The sequence below is a fragment of the Loxodonta africana genome, unplaced genomic scaffold (genome assembly GCF_030014295.1).
Source record: "Loxodonta africana isolate mLoxAfr1 unplaced genomic scaffold, mLoxAfr1.hap2 scaffold_416, whole genome shotgun sequence".
Classification (NCBI taxonomy): domain Eukaryota; kingdom Metazoa; phylum Chordata; class Mammalia; order Proboscidea; family Elephantidae; genus Loxodonta; species Loxodonta africana.
The window spans coordinates 120,504-142,331 of NW_026975131.1; the positions used below are offsets into that span (position 1 = coordinate 120,504).

At 47.4% G+C, this 21,828-nt stretch overlaps 1 long non-coding RNA gene across 1 annotated transcript; it reads right to left on the reverse strand.

The window, feature by feature from the left end:
• Positions 1–8,160: 8,160 nt before the first annotated feature.
• Positions 8,161–19,319, reverse strand: LOC135229606 (uncharacterized). The gene is made up of 3 exons (XR_010320291.1): positions 18,972–19,319; positions 18,616–18,717; positions 8,161–11,901 (listed from the first exon to the last, which is right to left on the reverse strand). It is a non-coding gene; the product is annotated as an uncharacterized LOC135229606 (long non-coding RNA).
• Between the last annotated feature and the right edge of the window lie 2,509 nt (positions 19,320–21,828).

Below are 21,828 nucleotides of genomic sequence, written 5' to 3' on the forward strand. Positions count from 1 at the left end.
ACACGTGGTCACTGGCCGACATCCTTTCTTTCATCCACACGGCCGTCCAGATGAGGGTAAAGAGGCCACGTAGGCCAGGTGAAGGCTGAGTGCGGGGCCTAAGGCTTCTTCCCCAATCACCATGGAGACAGCCACCGGAAGGCTGGCCGGAACTTCTGACGGGGACGGGTCACAAACACTGAGCCAATAGGAGAAGTCCAGCCTAACCGGCCAGTTCTGCAGAGCCCTCCATGGTACCCATGGACACACAACAGGCCCTTGTGTCTTTGGCCACAAAATCGAGGGCACCAGGGAATAACTTCACAGTAGCCAATCCCTGATGCGGACACGTTCGACACACTGGGACAGCAGGCAGGTACCTCTTTACCACTTACGCTAGGATGTCAGTAGGCAAGGTGCCCTTCCTCAGCATCTATGGCCCCTCTCTGGATGTGTTCATTCAGAGGAATCTCTTCCTTCTACCCCTGAGACGCATCACAAGTATGAGGGGCCTGACAGAGAGCCTGGAGATGAAACGGCGGAGGCTTCTGGCTGGACCGCTTCCCCGTGGGTAGACAATAGCAGGTAGTCTCTCTGGAAGGTCTTAGCTTCTGTTGATTGACATGGGCAATACAGTAGGGGCGGTCCCTGGCCAGGTGGAGCTTGTGGGCAGATGCAACCTCTCCGGCGACGAATAATCCCGCTGCTGCTTTGTTTGCTGAAAACCTCCCCCCGCCAACTCGGATGGGCAGAGAACATTCACCCACATCTGCCAGGGGCCTTTCCTGGGACTAAAGATCCCAACCTGGTCTCAACGTCGTCACCCTCTCAGCACACACCTTTCCTGCACACATAATCCTGCCTTTCTCCGTCAGTGCCTTATCCTACTCGGAAACAAAGCATGCCGCTCAAATAGGCCGATGCCGGGGAAATTGAGGAGACACTGCCATTTTCCAAATTTTTGCTGTCTACATGTCCCCGCCCCCGGTGCAAGGCTGCGTATGTGGCCGGGCTCCGAAGGCAAGGCCGAAATCCTGGCAGCCTGGGCCCCGGCAGTCCAGTGGTTTATGGACGTGGGGACACGGATGACCTGTTTGCCACATACAGGAGAAATCCTTGGGCCCTTCACTGGCTCGCCATTCAGCTCCACGACGTCCACTCCTGGCCCTGGCCTTCGGCCGGTGCCCCATTCAACGTGTGCTCAGGAGCCATGTTTCTCCACCCATCGCTATCATTCTGCCACCAGGGGATATGTGAGTGTGGGAGTCACCATTTGTCACTGGCAGCAGCGTCACAACTCACTAGACTTCCAGGGACCCGCAGACCTAGGCTGCCTTCTGCCTCAGGCAAGGTCCCGAATCCTTTATCCCAGATGCTGACACCTGGCCACTGGCCGACATTCATTTTGATCAACACAGAGGTCTGAGTGAGGGTCAGCAGGCCGGGTAGGTGAAGTGAAGGCCAGGTGGGCGGGACTAAGGCTTCTTTGCCATCACCATGGAGACAGTCTCCCCACCGGAAGAGTAGGCGCAGCTTATGATGGGCCTGGTGACAAGGCTCAGCCAATGGCAGAGATCCAGCCCGCCAGGCAGATGACACAGGGCCCTCCATTGTGACCCAGGACACCTAGTGGCCACAGGATTTGAGCACACCCTGGGAAAGGCTACGCAGGCACAAGGGAGCCCCTGGTGCGGACTGCTTCAGGGCATTGGCACAGCAGGCCAGGGTCCAATTTTCCCACTTTCCTCAGGATATCAGTACGCAAGACATCCCCACTCAGCATCTCCTGCCTCTCTCTCTGTCTCTCTCTCTCTCTGTATGTGTTCATTCTCTGAAATCTCTTCCTTCTCCCCCCCAGGCGCTTCACAGCTTGGAGTGCCTGACAGAGTGTCTAGAGACGAAAGGGCAAAGGGGGAAGGCCTCTGGCTGTACTGGTTGCCCAAGGGCAGAGAAGATCTGGTAGTCTATCTGGAAGGACTAGGGAGTAGTGACTGATTGGGGAGCTACATCACGGGTGAACCCTGGCCGGGTGAAGCTTGTTGACACTCCGGAGACTACTAATTCCGCTGATAACATTGTATTCAAATACCCGGCTGAGTGCCATGGGCAGAAAACATTGACACATACCTGCCAGAGGCCTATCCTGGGTCTGAAGAGTCCACCCTGGTCTCCAGCGACTCATCATCTCAGCACACACTTTGCCGGCACACATGGAATCCGCCTCTCTCCAGGAATGCTTCTCCTGCTAGGAAACATAGGATGGCACTCAGCCAAAGGAGAACACAGGCAAAGTCAAATGAAGCCCGCATTTTCAAGATTTTGCTTCTGCTGGGCCACAGCCCCCGGTGGCACACTGCATGCGCGTCACTTCTCCAAAGACAAGGCCGAAATCCGGGCGTCCAGGGCCCCAGCAGTCCAGAGTCTGCGGATGGCGGCATACTCTGCAGATGGTGCCACCTATTTGCCAAGCACAGGACGGAGGCCTGTGCCCTAGACTGGCTCCGCTAGGGCTCCACGACCTCAGCTATTTTCCGAGACCTTTGACCCGTGCCCTCGTGAGTGTGTGATCTCTAGTTACACTTCTCCTCCGACCACTCTCAATCCGCCACCTGCGGATACCTGAGCGTGGAAATCTACATCTATCACTAGCTGCAGTGTCACAGGTCACTAGGTGTTTAGGCTCAGGCTGACCTTGGCTGTCTTCTGCCCGGGCAAGGAGCGAAATCCTTCAAAGGAAATGAGGACACGTGGTCACTGGCCGACATCCTTTCTTTCATCCACACGGCCGTCCAGATGAGGGTAAAGAGGCCACGTAGGCCAGGTGAAGGCTGAGTGCGGGGCCTAAGGCTTCTTCCCCAATCACCATGGAGACAGCCACCGGAAGGCTGGCCGGAACTTCTGACGGGGACGGGTCACAAACACTGAGCCAATAGGAGAAGTCCAGCCTAACCGGCCAGTTCTGCAGAGCCCTCCATGGTACCCATGGACACACAACAGGCCCTTGTGTCTTTGGCCACAAAATCGAGGGCACCAGGGAATAACTTCACAGTAGCCAATCCCTGATGCGGACACGTTCGACACACTGGGACAGCAGGCAGGTACCTCTTTACCACTTACGCTAGGATGTCAGTAGGCAAGGTGCCCTTCCTCAGCATCTATGGCCCCTCTCTGGATGTGTTCATTCAGAGGAATCTCTTCCTTCTACCCCTGAGACGCATCACAAGTATGAGGGGCCTGACAGAGAGCCTGGAGATGAAACGGCGGAGGCTTCTGGCTGGACCGCTTCCCCGTGGGTAGACAATAGCAGGTAGTCTCTCTGGAAGGTCTTAGCTTCTGTTGATTGACATGGGCAATACAGTAGGGGCGGTCCCTGGCCAGGTGGAGCTTGTGGGCAGATGCAACCTCTCCGGCGACGAATAATCCCGCTGCTGCTTTGTTTGCTGAAAACCTCCCCCCGCCAACTCGGATGGGCAGAGAACATTCACCCACATCTGCCAGGGGCCTTTCCTGGGACTAAAGATCCCAACCTGGTCTCAACGTCGTCACCCTCTCAGCACACACCTTTCCTGCACACATAATCCTGCCTTTCTCCGTCAGTGCCTTATCCTACTCGGAAACAAAGCATGCCGCTCAAATAGGCCGATGCCGGGGAAATTGAGGAGACACTGCCATTTTCCAAATTTTTGCTGTCTACATGTCCCCGCCCCCGGTGCAAGGCTGCGTATGTGGCCGGGCTCCGAAGGCAAGGCCGAAATCCTGGCAGCCTGGGCCCCGGCAGTCCAGTGGTTTATGGACGTGGGGACACGGATGACCTGTTTGCCACATACAGGAGAAATCCTTGGGCCCTTCACTGGCTCGCCATTCAGCTCCACGACGTCCACTCCTGGCCCTGGCCTTCGGCCGGTGCCCCATTCAACGTGTGCTCAGGAGCCATGTTTCTCCACCCATCGCTATCATTCTGCCACCAGGGGATATGTGAGTGTGGGAGTCACCATTTGTCACTGGCAGCAGCGTCACAACTCACTAGACTTCCAGGGACCCGCAGACCTAGGCTGCCTTCTGCCTCAGGCAAGGTCCCGAATCCTTTATCCCAGATGCTGACACCTGGCCACTGGCCGACATTCATTTTGATCAACACAGAGGTCTGAGTGAGGGTCAGCAGGCCGGGTAGGTGAAGTGAAGGCCAGGTGGGCGGGACTAAGGCTTCTTTGCCATCACCATGGAGACAGTCTCCCCACCGGAAGAGTAGGCGCAGCTTATGATGGGCCTGGTGACAAGGCTCAGCCAATGGCAGAGATCCAGCCCGCCAGGCAGATGACACAGGGCCCTCCATTGTGACCCAGGACACCTAGTGGCCACAGGATTTGAGCACACCCTGGGAAAGGCTACGCAGGCACAAGGGAGCCCCTGGTGCGGACTGCTTCAGGGCATTGGCACAGCAGGCCAGGGTCCAATTTTCCCACTTTCCTCAGGATATCAGTACGCAAGACATCCCCACTCAGCATCTCCTGCCTCTCTCTCTGTCTCTCTCTCTCTCTGTATGTGTTCATTCTCTGAAATCTCTTCCTTCTCCCCCCCAGGCGCTTCACAGCTTGGAGTGCCTGACAGAGTGTCTAGAGACGAAAGGGCAAAGGGGGAAGGCCTCTGGCTGTACTGGTTGCCCAAGGGCAGAGAAGATCTGGTAGTCTATCTGGAAGGACTAGGGAGTAGTGACTGATTGGGGAGCTACATCACGGGTGAACCCTGGCCGGGTGAAGCTTGTTGACACTCCGGAGACTACTAATTCCGCTGATAACATTGTATTCAAATACCCGGCTGAGTGCCATGGGCAGAAAACATTGACACATACCTGCCAGAGGCCTATCCTGGGTCTGAAGAGTCCACCCTGGTCTCCAGCGACTCATCATCTCAGCACACACTTTGCCGGCACACATGGAATCCGCCTCTCTCCAGGAATGCTTCTCCTGCTAGGAAACATAGGATGGCACTCAGCCAAAGGAGAACACAGGCAAAGTCAAATGAAGCCCGCATTTTCAAGATTTTGCTTCTGCTGGGCCACAGCCCCCGGTGGCACACTGCATGCGCGTCACTTCTCCAAAGACAAGGCCGAAATCCGGGCGTCCAGGGCCCCAGCAGTCCAGAGTCTGCGGATGGCGGCATACTCTGCAGATGGTGCCACCTATTTGCCAAGCACAGGACGGAGGCCTGTGCCCTAGACTGGCTCCGCTAGGGCTCCACGACCTCAGCTATTTTCCGAGACCTTTGACCCGTGCCCTCGTGAGTGTGTGATCTCTAGTTACACTTCTCCTCCGACCACTCTCAATCCGCCACCTGCGGATACCTGAGCGTGGAAATCTACATCTATCACTAGCTGCAGTGTCACAGGTCACTAGGTGTTTAGGCTCAGGCTGACCTTGGCTGTCTTCTGCCCGGGCAAGGAGCGAAATCCTTCAAAGGAAATGAGGACACGTGGTCACTGGCCGACATCCTTTCTTTCATCCACACGGCGGTCCAGATGAGGGTAAAGAGGCCACGTAGGCCAGGTGAAGGCTGAGTGCGGGGCCTAAGGCTTCTTCCCCAATCACCATGGAGACAGCCACCGGAAGGCTGGCCGGAACTTCTGACGGGGACGGGTCACAAACACTGAGCCAATAGGAGAAGTCCAGCCTAACCGGCCAGTTCTGCAGAGCCCTCCATGGTACCCATGGACACACAACAGGCCCTTGTGTCTTTGGCCACAAAATCGAGGGCACCAGGGAATAACTTCACAGTAGCCAATCCCTGATGCGGACACGTTCGACACACTGGGACAGCAGGCAGGTACCTCTTTACCACTTACGCTAGGATGTCAGTAGGCAAGGTGCCCTTCCTCAGCATCTATGGCCCCTCTCTGGATGTGTTCATTCAGAGGAATCTCTTCCTTCTACCCCTGAGACGCATCACAAGTATGAGGGGCCTGACAGAGAGCCTGGAGATGAAACGGCGGAGGCTTCTGGCTGGACCGCTTCCCCGTGGGTAGACAATAGCAGGTAGTCTCTCTGGAAGGTCTTAGCTTCTGTTGATTGACATGGGCAATACAGTAGGGGCGGTCCCTGGCCAGGTGGAGCTTGTGGGCAGATGCAACCTCTCCGGCGACGAATAATCCCGCTGCTGCTTTGTTTGCTGAAAACCTCCCCCCGCCAACTCGGATGGGCAGAGAACATTCACCCACACCTGCCAGGGGCCTTTCCTGGGACTAAAGATCCCAACCTGGTCTCAACGTCGTCACCCTCTCAGCACACACCTTTCCTGCACACATAATCCTGCCTTTCTCCGTCAGTGCCTTATCCTACTAGGAAACAAAGCATGCCGCTCAAATAGGCCGATGCCGGGGAAATCGAGGAGACACTGCCATTTTCCAAATTTTTGCTGTCTACATGTCCCCGCCCCCGGTGCAAGGTTGCGTATGTGGCCGGGCTCCGAAGGCAAGGCCGAAATCCTGGCAGCCTGGGCCCCGGCAGTCCAATGGTTTATGGACGTGGGGACACGGATGACCTGTTTGCCACATACAGGAGAAATCCTTGGGCCCTTCACTGGCTCGCCATTCAGCTCCACGACGTCCACTCCTGGCCCTGGCCTTCGGCCGGTGCCCCATTCAACGTGTGCTCAGGAGCCATGTTTCTCCACCCATCGCTATCATTCTGCCACCAGGGGATATGTGAGTGTGGGAGTCACCATTTGTCACTGGCAGCAGCGTCACAACTCACTAGACTTCCAGGGACCCGCAGACCTAGGCTGCCTTCTGCCTCAGGCAAGGTCCCGAATCCTTTATCCCAGATGCTGACACCTGGCCACTGGCCGACATTCATTTTGATCAACACAGAGGTCTGAGTGAGGGTCAGCAGGCCGGGTAGGTGAAGTGAAGGCCAGGTGGGCGGGACTAAGGCTTCTTTGCCATCACCATGGAGACAGTCTCCCCACCGGAAGAGTAGGCGCAGCTTATGATGGGCCTGGTGACAAGGCTCAGCCAATGGCAGAGATCCAGCCCGCCAGGCAGATGACACAGGGCCCTCCATTGTGACCCAGGACACCTAGTGGCCACAGGATTTGAGCACACCCTGGGAAAGGCTACGCAGGCACAAGGGAGCCCCTGGTGCGGACTGCTTCAGGGCATTGGCACAGCAGGCCAGGGTCCAATTTTCCCACTTTCCTCAGGATATCAGTACGCAAGACATCCCCACTCAGCATCTCCTGCCTCTCTCTCTGTCTCTCTCTCTCTCTGTATGTGTTCATTCTCTGAAATCTCTTCCTTCTCCCCCCCAGGCGCTTCACAGCTTGGAGTGCCTGACAGAGTGTCTAGAGACGAAAGAGCAAAGGGGGAAGGCCTCTGGCTGTACTGGTTGCCCAAGGGCAGAGAAGATCTGGTAGTCTATCTGGAAGGACTAGGGAGTAGTGATTGATTGGGGAGCTACATCACGGGTGAACCCTGGCCGGGTGAAGCTTGTTGACCCGGGGCAGCCTCTCCGGAGACTACTAATTCCGCTGATAACATTGTATTCAAATACCCGGCTGAGTGCCATGGGCAGAAAACATTGACACATACCTGCCAGAGGCCCATCCTGGGTCTGAAGAGTCCACCCTGGTCTCCAGCGACTCATCATCTCAGCACACACTTTGCCGGCACACATGGAATCCGCCTCTCTCCAGGAATGCTTCTCCTGCTAGGAAACACAGGATGGCACTCAGCCAAAGGAGAACACAGGCAAAGTCAAACGAAGCCCGCATTTTCAAGATTTTGCTTCTGCTGGGCCACAGCCCCCGGTGGCACACTGCATGCGCGTCACTTCTCCAAAGACAAGGCCGAAATCCGGGCGTCCAGGGCCCCAGCAGTCCAGAGTCTGCGGATGGCGGCATACTCTGCAGATGGTGCCACCTATTTGCCAAGTACAGGACGGAGGCCTGTGCCCTAGACTGGCTCCGCTAGGGCTCCACGACCTCAGCTATTTTTCGAGACCTTTGACCCGTGCCCTCGTGAGTGTGTAATCTCTAGTTACACTTCTCCTCCGACCACTCTCAATCCGCCACCTGCGGATACCTGAGCGTGGAAATCTACATCTATCACTAGCTGCAGTGTCACAGGTCACTAGGTGTTTAGGCTCAGGCTGACCTTGGCTGTCTTCTGCCCAGGCAAGGAGCGAAATCCTTCAAAGGAAATGAGGACACGTGGTCACTGGCCGACATCCTTTAACCAACACTGAGTCCCTGGTCAGCATCCTGGTGTCCTGGCAAGAAGAGCCAGGCACCTCCAGGAGCATCTGGAGGAGGAGACAAGGGCTGAAGAGAGTGCCACACCTACTGGTGCTGCTACACATGTGGGAGACCGGGCTGCAGAGGGTGCAGGCATGGCCTGAAGGTCAAAGGAGAAGCATCTGAAGACGTGCTAGGCCTCTTAGGCTGAGAGAAGGAGGATGTCTGGACTGAAAATATGCACCCTTCAGGGAAGAATTTCATTCAGGCTTCTTAAACCCACCTCTCCTGGAAGATCCATCCTTTTAGCCTTGTGCCCCTTCCACGCTCCCTCTATTACATGGAGAGATCCAGCCCTAGAGCACCAAGGTGGAAGAAGGCCCAGGATAGCTGTCCGAAGACATGGGGTCCACTCAAAAGCTCCCCCTGCCAAGGAGAGAAGAGGACAAGACTCATCTGCAGATGAGGTCTCAGGGCCCTGAGAACGAACATAATGTTTGTAAGGAAAGAGAAAAGGGATTTCAGTGGGACATGGAAGTCTGAGAAAGAGCCTCTGGACAGATAGCTCTAAGGGAGGTGTGATTGTGAAGGTGGGCTGGTCACTGAGTTCTTTGTAGTACAAGGTACCAGACAGAAGCCAGACTCTGGGGGGAACCTGCCTGCCAGTGAGCAGTGGGCATAAAACCCTAAACCAATGAGAATCGAATCCCTTCCCAGCAGCTTCTGCACAGATCAGTGATGTTTGCTTGGTCTTTGTCTTCTCTGTGGTCTAACCTGATCTGTTCTGAGATCAGAGAGTTGGAATGGAAAAGCCTGACTGAGATGAAACGAGCAAAGAGAAGACAAGGCCTCCTAAATCTGGTGAAGACAGAACACAGATAATCAAAGGTGAGGATGGGAAGAAACAGATTGAGTTCCAAGTCCAATCCACAGTATCCCAGGGCCTGGGAATCCCTGGAAGTGCCAGAGGTGTGTACTCCCTGGGAGATGTGACCCCAAGTGTCAGAGGAAGCCCTGTGGAGCAAGGAAGGGAGGGCAGGGCCTCTAGGATGGGCACTTCCATACAGGCTGCCCATGTGAATTTCTCAGAGTGACCGTGACAGATCCTGAGAGGGACAGTTTGAGGCAAAGGAAAGTAAGTTTTCTGAAGAAGGCTGAATTCCGCCTTCTCCTGACAATGAAACAGAAATCCCGTCCTGCTCAGAGGTACTGAGTAGGAGGGATTGTGAATTCCCATCCTGCACAGAGGTTGGCTGGGAAGTTCAACTGTCTAAAGACAATGTGGCCAAAGTCTTCTTTATCTTTCAAAGATATATCTTTAACTTCTTGCAAATTCAATCCTGGATAAAAGCCTAGAATATACAAGCGTGGGTTTTTCAGGAGAGCAACAAGGGGAGAAGGTGATAGTGGCATATCAGAGAAGGAGAACAATAGTCTAATGGTCCCCGTGTTACTTAATGAATCACACATGGTGTCCAGCATTCTTCCTTATCTGTAGACATGTAAATGCAGTAGATGTTTGAGCAATAACTGAATTAATCCTCACAGAATTCTTTTTGGCCATTTCCAGGCATAGAGACCAGAAGAAGTCATTAGTTACAAGAGCAAGCAATAATTCGCTGGTCTGAATTTTGTTCAATTTCTGTGTTTGCCCTTCACAGATGGATAAAAGTCTCTGAATCTGGCATTGAAGACAGTGTTTTCTCTATTGTTATGGATTGAATAGTGTCCCCCAAAATATGTGTCAACCTGGCCAGACCCTGATTCCCAGTATTGTGTGGTTGTCCTGCATTTTGTGATCTGATGTGATTACTTATGTGTTGTAAATTCCAACCTCTGTGATGTTAATGAGGCAGGATTAGAGGCAGTTAGGTTAATGAGGGAGGACACAATCTACAGGATTAGGGTGAGTCTTGAGTCAGTCTCTTTTGACATACAAAGAGAAAAGTGAGCAGAAATGAGAGGGACCTCATACCACCAAGGAAGAAGTGCCTGGAGTGGAGCACGTCTTTTTGACCCAGTGTCCACACGCTGAGAATTTCCTAGGCCAGGGGAAGATAGATGACAAGGGCCTTCCCCCAGAGCCACAAACAGAGAAAGCTTTCTCCTAGAGCTGGTGCCCTGACTTCAAACTTCTTGCTTCTTAAACTGTGAGAGAATAAGCTTCTGTTTGTTAAAGCCATCCACTTGTGGTATCTCTGCTATAGCCACACTAGATAACTAAAAAACACATATATAAAATAGTCAAAACAGAAAAAAAGTTTCAAATACACACACATACACGTATGATGTTATTAACTTTAAAAGGTTTTACATTCTTATAACACATTTAACAATAGAGATTTGTATACAGAAGTTATAATAAGAGCCAGCCCCACATAAGTATATTGTACCAGCTCCCCTGAAGTGTCCAGTGTCCAAAGATACACATGTACCCTTTTACACACTGCTTTTTGCCGGGACACACGTAAGGACATTCATTTGTTTGTTTTTATGGAAATTAGGTCACACTCTACCCATGTTTTTCTCTGAATCACTCTTCACTTGACAATTTTTCATGGTTCCTCTAAATCAGCAGACATGGAAGAAGCACTCTTTTTGGTTCTTCTCATTTTTAACTCCCACCACTCTTCTGTCAGTTTGTTGTAGTGTGGTGGCTTGCATGTTGCTGTGATGTTAGAAGCTATGCCACCGGTATTTCAAATACCACCAGGTTCACCCATGGTAGACAGCTTTGAGTGGAGCTCTGGATTTAGACAGACTAGGAAAAAGGACCTAGTGATCTATTTCTAAAAAAAACTGGCCAGTGAAATCTTACAAATAGCACTGGAACACTGTCTGATTGAATGACAGAGGATAACCCCTTAGGTTGGAAGGCACTCAAAATACGAGTGGGGAAGAGCTACCTCCTCAAAGTAGATCCCACTTTAATGACATTTCCTGATGGGGCATAACTCATAATGAGAAGAAACTGATGCAAATATCCTTTAATAATCAGAATGTGGAATGAAGGAAGTATGAATCTAGGGAAATTGGAAGTCATCAAAAATGAAATGGAATGCATAAAGGTCAGTAATCCAAGGCATTAGTGAGCTGAAATAGCTTGGTTTTGGACATTTTAAACTAGACAATGATATGTTCTACTATGCCAGGATTGAGATACTAAAGAGAACGGCATCATATTCATCGATAAAAAGAACATATCAAGATCTTTTCTGAAGTACAACACTACAAGCAATAGGATAATATCCACAGGCCTACCAGGACGACCAGTTAATAAGACTATTATTCAAATTTACACACAAATCATGAATGTGAAAGATGAACAAGTTGAAGGTTTTTACCAAGTTATACAGTTTGAAACTGATCAAACGTGATGCATTGATCAATCATTTAGAATGCGAAGTTGAAAACAAAGCAGACAAATCAGCAGTTGGAAAATAAGGTATTGATGATAGAAATGACAATGAAGCTTACATGATAGAATTTGGCAAGACCAGTGACTTATTCATTGCACATACCTTTCATCAGGAACATAAACGGTGACTATACTTATGAACCATTCCAGGCAGAATAGACAGGAATCAAATTTGTGGAAGGTGATGATGGAGAAGGTCAATATCATGAGTCAGAATCAGGCCAGGGGCTGACTGCAGAACAGACGATCAGTTGCTCATATTCACGTTCAAGTTGAAGCTGAAGAAAATTAAAACAAGTCCATGAGTCAAAGTATGCCCTTGAGTATATCAAACCTGAATTTAGAGACCATCTCAAGAATAGATTTGATGCACTGCACACTAATGATCGAAGACCAGATTAGTTGTGGGATGATAGCAAGGACATCATATATGAAAAAAACAAAAAGTCATTAGAAAGACAGGAAAGAAAGCAAACACCAAAGAGGATGTCACAAGAGACTCTGAATCTTGCTCTTGAATGTACAGTAGCTAAAGAGAATGGAAGGAAAAATAAAGTAAAAGAGCTCAATAGAATACCTGAAAGGGAAGCTGGAGAAGACAAAGTATGATAATATAATGTGAACAGATCTGGAGTTAGAAAACCAAAAGGGAAGAAAACACCTGGCATTTCTCAAGCTGAAAGAACTGAAGGAAATATTCAAGCCTCTAGGTGCAATACTGAACGATTCTATGGGCAAAATATCGAACAACACAGGAAACATCAAAAGAAGACGGAAGGAATACACAGACTCAATACACCAAAAAGAATTGGTCAACGTTCAACCATATCAGGAGGTAGCATAGGATCAAGAGCTGATGGTACTGAAGGAAGAACTCCAAGCTGCACTGAAGGCATTGGCAAAAAACACGGCTCCAGGAATTGATGGTGTACCAAATGAGATGTTTCAACACACGGACGCAGTGCTGAAGGCGCTCACTTGTCTATTCCAATATATTTGGAAGACAGCTACCTGACCAAATGACTGAAAGAGATCTATATGTGTGCCCATTCAAAGAGAGGTGGTCCAACGCAATACGGAAATTATCAAGCAATGTCATTAACATCAGACGCAAGAAAAATTTTGCTGAATATAATTTAAAAACAGTTGCAGCAGTGCACAGACAGGGAACTACCAAAAATTCAAGCTAGATTCAGAGGAAGACATGGAACATGGGATATTATTTCTGATGTCTGATGGATCTTGGCTGAAAGTAGAGAATATCAGTAAGATGTTTACCTATTTCTGTTTCCTATACAAGCACACTCAACTGTGCGGCTCATGACAAATTATGGATAGCTTAGCAAAGAATGGGAATCCCAGAACACTTAACTGTATTCATGCGGAATATGTACATAGACCAAGAGGCAGTCATTTGAGTAGGGCAAGGGGATACCGTGTGGTTTAAAATCAGAAAGTTATGTGTCATGGTGGTATCCTTTCACCATACTTACTCAATCTGTATGCTGAGCAAATAATCTGAGAAGCTGGTTTGTAAGAAGAACATGGCATTAGTTTTGGAGAAAGATTCACTAACAACCTATGATATGCAGCTGATACGACCTTGCTTGCTGAAAGTAAAGAGGACTTGAAGCAGTTACTGATGAACAGCAACCACTACAGCCTTCAGTATGGATTACACCTCAACATAAAGAAAACAAAAATTCTCACAACTGGACCAGTAAGCAACACCATGATAAACAGAGAAAATACTGAAGTCATCAAGCATTTCATTTAACTTGAATCCATAATCAATGCCCACAGAAGCAGCAGTCAAGAATTCAAACAATGTATTGCATTGGGCAAATCTATTGCAAAAGACCTCCTTAAAGTGTTGAGAAAGAAAGATGTCACTTTGAGGACTAAGGTGTGCCTGAGCAAAGCCATGATATTTTCTATCACCTCACATGCTTGAGCAAGTTAGACAATGAATACGGAAAACTAAAGAACTGATTCATTTAAAATATGGTGTTGGCAAAGAATACTGAATATACCATGGACTGCCAGAAGAATAAACAAATCCATCTTGGAAGAAGTACACCAAGAATGCACCTTAGAAGCAAGGATGGCGAGACTTCGTCTCACGTGCCTTGGACATATTTTCAGGAGGGACCTGTCCCAGGAGAGGCTCATCATGCTTGGAGAAGCTGAGGGTCAGAAAAAAAGAGGAAGGTGCTCAACAACATGAACTGACACAATGCCTGCAAGAATGGGCTCAAACATAGCAATGATTGTGAGGATGGTTCAGGATCAGGCGGTGTTTCATTCTGTTTTACACAGGATCGATGGCATCTAACAGCCACAACTAACATATGTATGCGTATATATATGTATGTGTGTGTGTGTGTGTGTGTGTATGTATATATATATATATACCCATTGCCGTCGAGTCGGTTCCAACTCATAGTGACCCTACAGGACAGAGTAGAACTGCCCCACAGAGTTCCCAAGGAGCGCCTGGTGGATTCGAACTGCTAACCTTTTGGTTAGCAGCTATAGCTATTAACCATTATGCGACTAGGGTTTCCATACACACACACACACAGAAACACACATATATATACACACACACTCATATATATGTGTGTGTGTGTATATATATATATATATATGTTCTCTTCACTAGTTTTGCACCTCTAGAGATCCCAGGCTAAGACATTTGGTACCTACACTGGTTCTAGAGGAACCAAATCTTAAGGATGAGTTTTCTGAATTGATTCTCAAGTCTGGCTAATCTTAAAGGCACTGATAACTGTCTCCAGGAGTAAACAGGCTATTGTTAATCCATGGTGGAGGTGACAATAGAAATACGCAAAATACTACTACCACTGGATCAAATATTTGTGAGAGACAAGGCTCTGTCTGATTATATATTTGATACTTTTCTATAATTTTGTCAGCATAAGAATAATAAGGAAGCTGCTTGTTTGGTCCTGCTTTTGCTAGCCACACTGGTGAATGAAAGAAATGGACTCAAAGCTCAAGCACCACATACAAGATCTGAAAGCTGCCACTTGTGCCCAGAAAGAAAACCATATTTCTTATAGTAACAAGGCTAATGCTGCCAAAAATAAACTCAGATTCTTATCATTAGAGTGACTGAATTAAAGCGCCAGTTGAATATCCAACCTCAAATGGTGTCTGAAGTTAGAGTGAGGGCATTGATTGGGAAGAAATGGGATCCTGAAACTTGGGATGAGGACATATGGGCAGACAGTCAGAAAGCGGGGGACAATGAACCTCCAATTTCTGTTGAATCGCTCTTCCTAACAGAACCAGATCTTTTACTACCATCTGAAGAGATTCTCTAATTTTGCCTGCTAAGGCACCCTTCCCAGTAAAACAATTATCCCTTCCACCTCCATCTGATGAGATTACCCCAGCTGTGCCTGAAGTGTCTTGTTTGAGTTGTCTCCTGGGGTGGTGTCTGGGGCATTGCCTGGGGCATCACCTTAGGCAGATGCCTTATAAGACACGGCTGAACATCCCACTGCCACTGCCCATTTTTGCTTCTAGACCTATACCTAGGCTTCAGTCCCAACAAGCCCCAAAAGGTGAACTATAAAGTGTGACCCAGGAGAAGGTATGCTAAACTCCAAAAGAACTGCTTGATTTTTGTAATATATACATACAGAAACCTGGTGAATATGTGTGGGAATGGCTATTCCGGGTGTGGGATAATGGTGCAAGCAACATAAAGGTGGATTAGTCTGAGTTTATTGATATAGGCCCAGGAAGCATGGATTCTTCATTCAGTGTTTCAGCTTGAGAGGTTAGAAAAGGATCTCATAGTTTATTTGGTTGGTTTACTGAAGCATGGATTAAGTGGTGGCCTACAATAAATCAAGTGGAAATGGCAGATCTGCCATTGTATAATGTAGGAGAAGGTAACCAAAGGCTGAGGGAAATTGGCAGGTTAGAATGGATTTATTAGGCTGGACCCACAGACCCACACACGGAGTGCCCAGGGGGCTTTCTTTTTACCATAGCGGTGAGGTACAAATTTGGGAAGCAAGCCCCAGCTTTACTGAAGACTTCTGTGGTTGCTATTTTATGTAAGTAAGAGTCCACAGTGAGAACTGCCCTAACTGAATTAAGACACCTAACTACAATGCAGTTGACTGGAGCCCATGGTGGTAGCAGCCAAGTGGTGGCACTCAATCAACAAAGACAAGGTGGGTGTGGTTACCATAACAGACAGTAGAGTCAAAGCAGTAATCAGAATAGTCTGCTCGCATGGATTTATGGCATTGGCTACTTAGTCATAGTGTCCCTGGGAGTGAAAGAACTGGGAAATGTACATCTCCTGGTACCTAGTGTCTTAGACATCTAGTGCTCCTGTAACAGAAATACCACAAACGGATGACTTTAACAAAAAAAATTATTCCCTCACAGTCCAGGAGGCTCTATAAGTCCAAATTCAGGGTGCCAATTCCAGGGGAAGGCTTTTTTTCTCTGTCACTCTTAGGAGAAGGTCTTTGTCACCAATCTTCCCCTGGACAAGAAGGTTCTCAGCACAGGGATCCTAGGTCCAAAGGATGCACTGCTCCTGACACTTCTTTCTTGGTGGTACTGAGGTCCCCCTGTCTCTCTGCTCTTTTCTCTTTTATATCTCAAAAGAGATTGACTTAAAACACAACTTAATCTTGTAGATTGAGCCCTGCCTCCTTAACATAACTGCTTCAAATCCTCGCTCATTAACATCATAGAGGTAGGATTTACAATACATTGGAAAATCACACCAGCTGACAAAATGGTGGATAATCGCACAATAGTGGGAAGCATAGCCTAGTCAAGCTGATATATACATTTTGGGAAGACAGAATTTAATCCGTAACACCTAGTATGCAGCTATCGACCTGTTAATGCCTTTTTCTCCATACCTGTTTCGAAGTATCACCAGAAACAGTGTGCCTTCTCTCTGACCTAAGTATATAAGGACCAAATAATATAGAGGAATCTCTGTTACATTTTCTCCATCTTACCGTTATTTGGCCTCATAGGCAGACCCAGTCACTTAATTGCACGGCAGAATGAAGAGATTAAAGCCCCTACATTCTTGCCAGTGGACCAGGAAGGTAGCTGCTCAGACATCAGAGAGCCTCAGAGAGACAGAGAACAGGCGGCTCAAAAGAGGGATACCATAAAGTTGTTTTTCATACCCCCCCACCTCCCATAGTTGCATATGCTTTGCTCTGACCCTAAGAAGTAGATCAATCCTTTGAGAACTGCATTATGGGTTAGAACACCAACAAGGTCCCAGACTGAGTGACACTCCCATAGATTACATCCAAATATCACCGCAAAGTCTTCAAAATCTGAACCGACATCTGAGCCACAGCATACAGAAGGTGGGAAAGAACCTGCAGCCTGAACGTAACTGGGTCAAGTGATTCCTAAAACAAACAACATCAACATTTTCTGTAAGTCTTGGAATCATAGACAAAAACTTTAAAAAGCTACTTTAACCACGCTCAAAGAAATAACAGGCACACCTTAGAAAAATAGAAAAATACATAGAAACCATTCACAAATGAAAATTTTAGACAGGAAAAATAGAAAAATAGAGATAAATAATTCACTTGATCAGCTCTACAGCGGAATGCTGTTGACAGACAAAAGGATCAATGAGATGAAAATAGTTCAACTGAAAATATCCAATCTGAAAAAAAAATGAACAGAGCCTCAAAAAAATCCAAAAATATCTAACATTTATTTATTGGAATTCCATAAGGTGTAGAGAAAATATGTGGTGTAGAAAAAAGTATCTGAAGAAATACTGGCTCAACACTTTCCCAATTTGTTGAAAGACATAAACTTACAGATTCAAGAAGCTCTGCAAACTCCAACAAGTTAAACTCACATAATTTTACGCCCAAATGCCTCACTGTCAATTGTGGAATAACAAGGACCAAGAAAGTATCTTCAAAGAAGCTAGAGAGAAAACAACTCATCTCACACAGGAAAAACAATTGGAATGACTCCGTATTCATCATCAGAAGCCATGGAGGCCAAAAGGCTGTGAAAACAACATTTTTTCAACACTAAAAGAAAAGAAACATTAACCCAGTGTTCTATAGGCTGTTATTTCCTTCATGAGTAAAGGAAAAATATTGACATTCTCAGGTGAAGGACGCTTAAGAGAATTCATCGCCACCAGACTTGTTCTAAATGAAACACTAAAGGAAGTTCTTCAGGTGGTAGACTTGGAATTTCAGGAATTATGGAAAGCAACAAAGTCGAAAGTACCTTCTGAAGTTCGCCCTTCAGCCAAAGATTAGACAGGTCTATAAAACAAACAGTAACACACGTGAAGAAAGTGTTTCTTAGTTCAATCGTGTGTATGAGACCAAAAGTGCAAAACCTGCCCAAAAGCACAGAAAAGAGGGCAGGATGGAACAGGAATCATGGCAGATGGAAACGGGGAACTGGAGCATAGAAGAGAATACTGACACATCATGAATATTGCCACCAATGTCACAAAACAATTGTGTATAAATGGCTGAACAAGAAAGTAATTTGCTCTGTAAAGTTTCAAGTAAAACACAATAAAAAATTTTTAAAAAGTGGTAGGTATCTGGGTAAACATATTATGCCAACCCTGCTGTCACTGCACAACACGGCGCAGGACTCCCCTCTTTGGAAAGACTTTCTAGCCTATTGGAAACACTTTGGAATATACTCTTGGTGGCAAATTAGTATTAGAGAATGGGATTAATTTTGAAAATATGAGATGTCTGTACTCATGTCTGGTGAATAAACTGGATAATAACATTTTCAGAGCGAAATGAGATGTTCTAACAGAAAAATAGGCCTGAATTCCCACGTGGGCCATGAGCCTACTACTCTGAAGGCCTTTCCCAGAGAGGCATTTCAGGCACTTCTAGAGCAGCAGGAGCACTGGGGAATGCATGTATCAACCTCCCCCAGGGCCTTCTCTGAGGGGTAAGTACCTGCTTTAGTACTGAGTTTAGTGGTTCATAAATAGTCATTCTGCATAAGGTCTTCGGGTTCAAGTCTGTAATCCAGCTGGGATTTCTGTGTGTGTTGCATCTCTGCATCAAAAGAACATACGTCTAGAAGCAGAATGCCAGGAGAGAGGCGGTTGGGCAGTTGGGGGCGGAGGGTGCTGCGCAGACAGGGGTGCCCAAGGGAGGCACAATATAGTCATTCTGCAGGAGGTCTAGTCATTCTGCATAAGAATTAGAATGCTTCTGTCAATGCATAATAGTTTACATGCAGGACATAAACAAAGTGACTGAAGGACAAAGTCGAATAGTAAACCAAGCCACTCCCCGTCAGTCCTTACCTGAGAGGGTCTTCACAAGGACTTCCGGGGATGGAGAAGGACACAGTAAACGCTGATTTATTTTACCTCTTCCTTCCTCAAGAAACAGGAACTGGTGTTAAGATGTCAGATGTCAAGCCCCAAACTCCTCTTCTGGTCTGTATTTAAGCTGTATAATAAAACTGGGAATCAGGCAATCAGCCGTGAGCAGACAGACCCAGGAGTATTCCCAGTGCCCCACATCTTTGAGCTCCAGTGAGATTCTGTTCTTAGTTATTACGTTAGCAGAGGAGCTGAAAGACTGAAATTCTGTGTTTTAAGGCAACTTGGGCTTCAAACAGTCACTTATTGCTAAAGTCGTATTTCTCTATGTTAGTTTATGATCCTTAACTCAAATCCTGAGTTTGGAGCTCATTTTGATAACTCCTCATTAGTCTGCATAGACTAGAGTCTGCTCACAGTCAGTGATGAGAATGGAGGAAACAAAGTCCCTAGCCCAGAGTAGGGACTGCTCCCCATATTTGGGGCAATGCCCCTGGGAAGCATTGGCGAGGTGCACTTTGGCCTCTGTGGCTTTGCCTTCTGCTCCTGGAATTGCACCCTGGGGGCCTCCATATGCAGACCCAGAGTCCCTGGGTGACCACAACTCCCGCCCTTCTGGGTCATCCTCCGGACACACATTGTGATATGCTTCCTGCCCTCCTTTCCAGCATAAGCTCTGCGATCACAAGTGGCAGAACCAGTTCTCAGGTCCAGACCCTAGACCTTGCCCTCCTTGGCCTTAGGCTTCCCCTAGTCCTGGTGGAACTTGCAAGCACCCGGCTGGGCGGGCTTGGGCCTGTCTCAAAAGGCTCATGGCGCACGCAGGTTCCACCTCCTTGGAGTCTGCGGGCTTGCGGTGGGCAGCCCGGCATCTCGTGCCTCCCTCGGGCGCCCCCTCTGAGCAGCAGCTCCCCTCCCCCTACCCCGCCAACCACCCAACAGTCTCACTGCCTGCTTTCTACTTCTAGAAGCACGTTCTTTTGATGCACACATGCAGCACAAACAGAAGCCCAGCTGGATTACAGACTTGAACCTGAAACGCACAACTTTAAAACTACTAGATTGGGGGAGGGGGTGTATTGGCAGTGAAAAAAGGAAAAAAAAAAATAAGAAAAAGAACAATTACAAAAAAAGTATTAGAAGACTGTATCCTCACAATATGGACTCAAGAAGGCTGCGGATACACAACTGCGTAGATAGCATACTGTTGTCTCTTTCTTTGCAAATAAGTCTTAAATGAGGGAATTTGGTACCGGGAAGAGTTGCAGAGCCTGACTTTGGGGAAATCTGGGATTGATGAATTGGCTTGCATGAGGCTATAAGCCCTGATAATCAATATTTAAAGATGAGATTCGAGCACCCTAGAACATGCATCAGAATTTTTTCTAAGTAAATTAGCACCAGAAGATGCCTTTAACCACTAAATAAAGTGGGTCAGTAGTTCAACATCTCCCTACAAAGAAAACGGCAGACCTAGATCGTTTCCAGTCAGGTTCCAGCAAACATGCAAGAAACAGTCATTTTAATCTTGTACGTAGTCAACAGAGATTAGAAAATCATGAGATATTCCCCTAACTTGATCCTTAAGGCTAGTTTAAAATTGATAACAAACTAGAGAAGGATAGTAGAAGAAGAGTTAGAGGACAAGCACACTCAGTAACTGAGATGCAAAACCCTACGTAAGACGCCAAGCAAAGGAAATCCAGCAAAGTATAAACCACGTAACATGCCATGATCAAGGCGGTTGATTGTAGGCATACAAATTTGAGTGAACATTAAAGATTTAGTAATTTCATTCACCACATGCATAGGTGAAAGAAGAGAAGACATATCCTCACCTCAAGAGATGGGGGCAAAGCAGGTTGATAAAATCCAATCACACGGAGAGATAAGGGCTAGGAGCAAACATGGAACAGAAAAGGAGTTCCCGAACGTGGAAAACTACAACTAGCATGATAGTTCATGGTGACGTGTGGGACATTCTCTTTAAAATTAATAAACAATAAAATAAGGGTGCTTCTATCATTACTTTTATTAAACATTTAACACTGGAAGTGTAAGCTAGTACAAAAAAAGAAAAAGTATAAATGCTATTCATAGATTATAAGACTGTCTCCATTGAAAACTGTAGAAAATACTGGAATTAATAATAATCATAAATATAAAATAAATTGAAATTTCAATGCATCACCATCGAGCTGACTCTGTCATAACTCTTAGGTGAAAGCAAAGGACACTGATAGGGAAAGAGCAGGTTCGGGTGGGCTAGACCAAGGAGGGAAGAAAATTATTCTGCACTGGGCTGAACTTATAAGCACGGTTATGTGTGTTAGTTACCTAGTCCCTCCATAACAAAAAATATCACAACTAGATGGCTTTAAAGAACAGAAATTTACTTTCTCACGGTTTAGCAGGTAGTCGTTCGAATTCAGGGCATGGCTGTAGTGGGAGGTCCTTCCTTGTCTACCTCAGCTTCTAGTAGATGCCAGCAATCATTTGTGTTCCTGGCCTTCTAGAAGCATCTGTCTTCTTTGTCTGTCTTCCTTTTCACCTGTTTGTGTCTGTGTGTGTTCTGCTCCTTTTATAACTAAGAAGAGTTAGGCTTAGGACCCACCCTACATTGGTATGACCTCATTCACATAATAAAAGCAGGCCCCCTCTTTCCTAACAAGGTCAGATTTACAGGTACCGGGGTTAGGATTTCCACATACATTTTGGAGGGACACAATTCAATCCCTAACAGTCGACTTACCAGATACTCTGGATTGAGAGTACTCGCATGAACAGCTGAGAGTGGTTCCAATTCTTTGCTACATTCGTTGGCTGAAACTTGTCT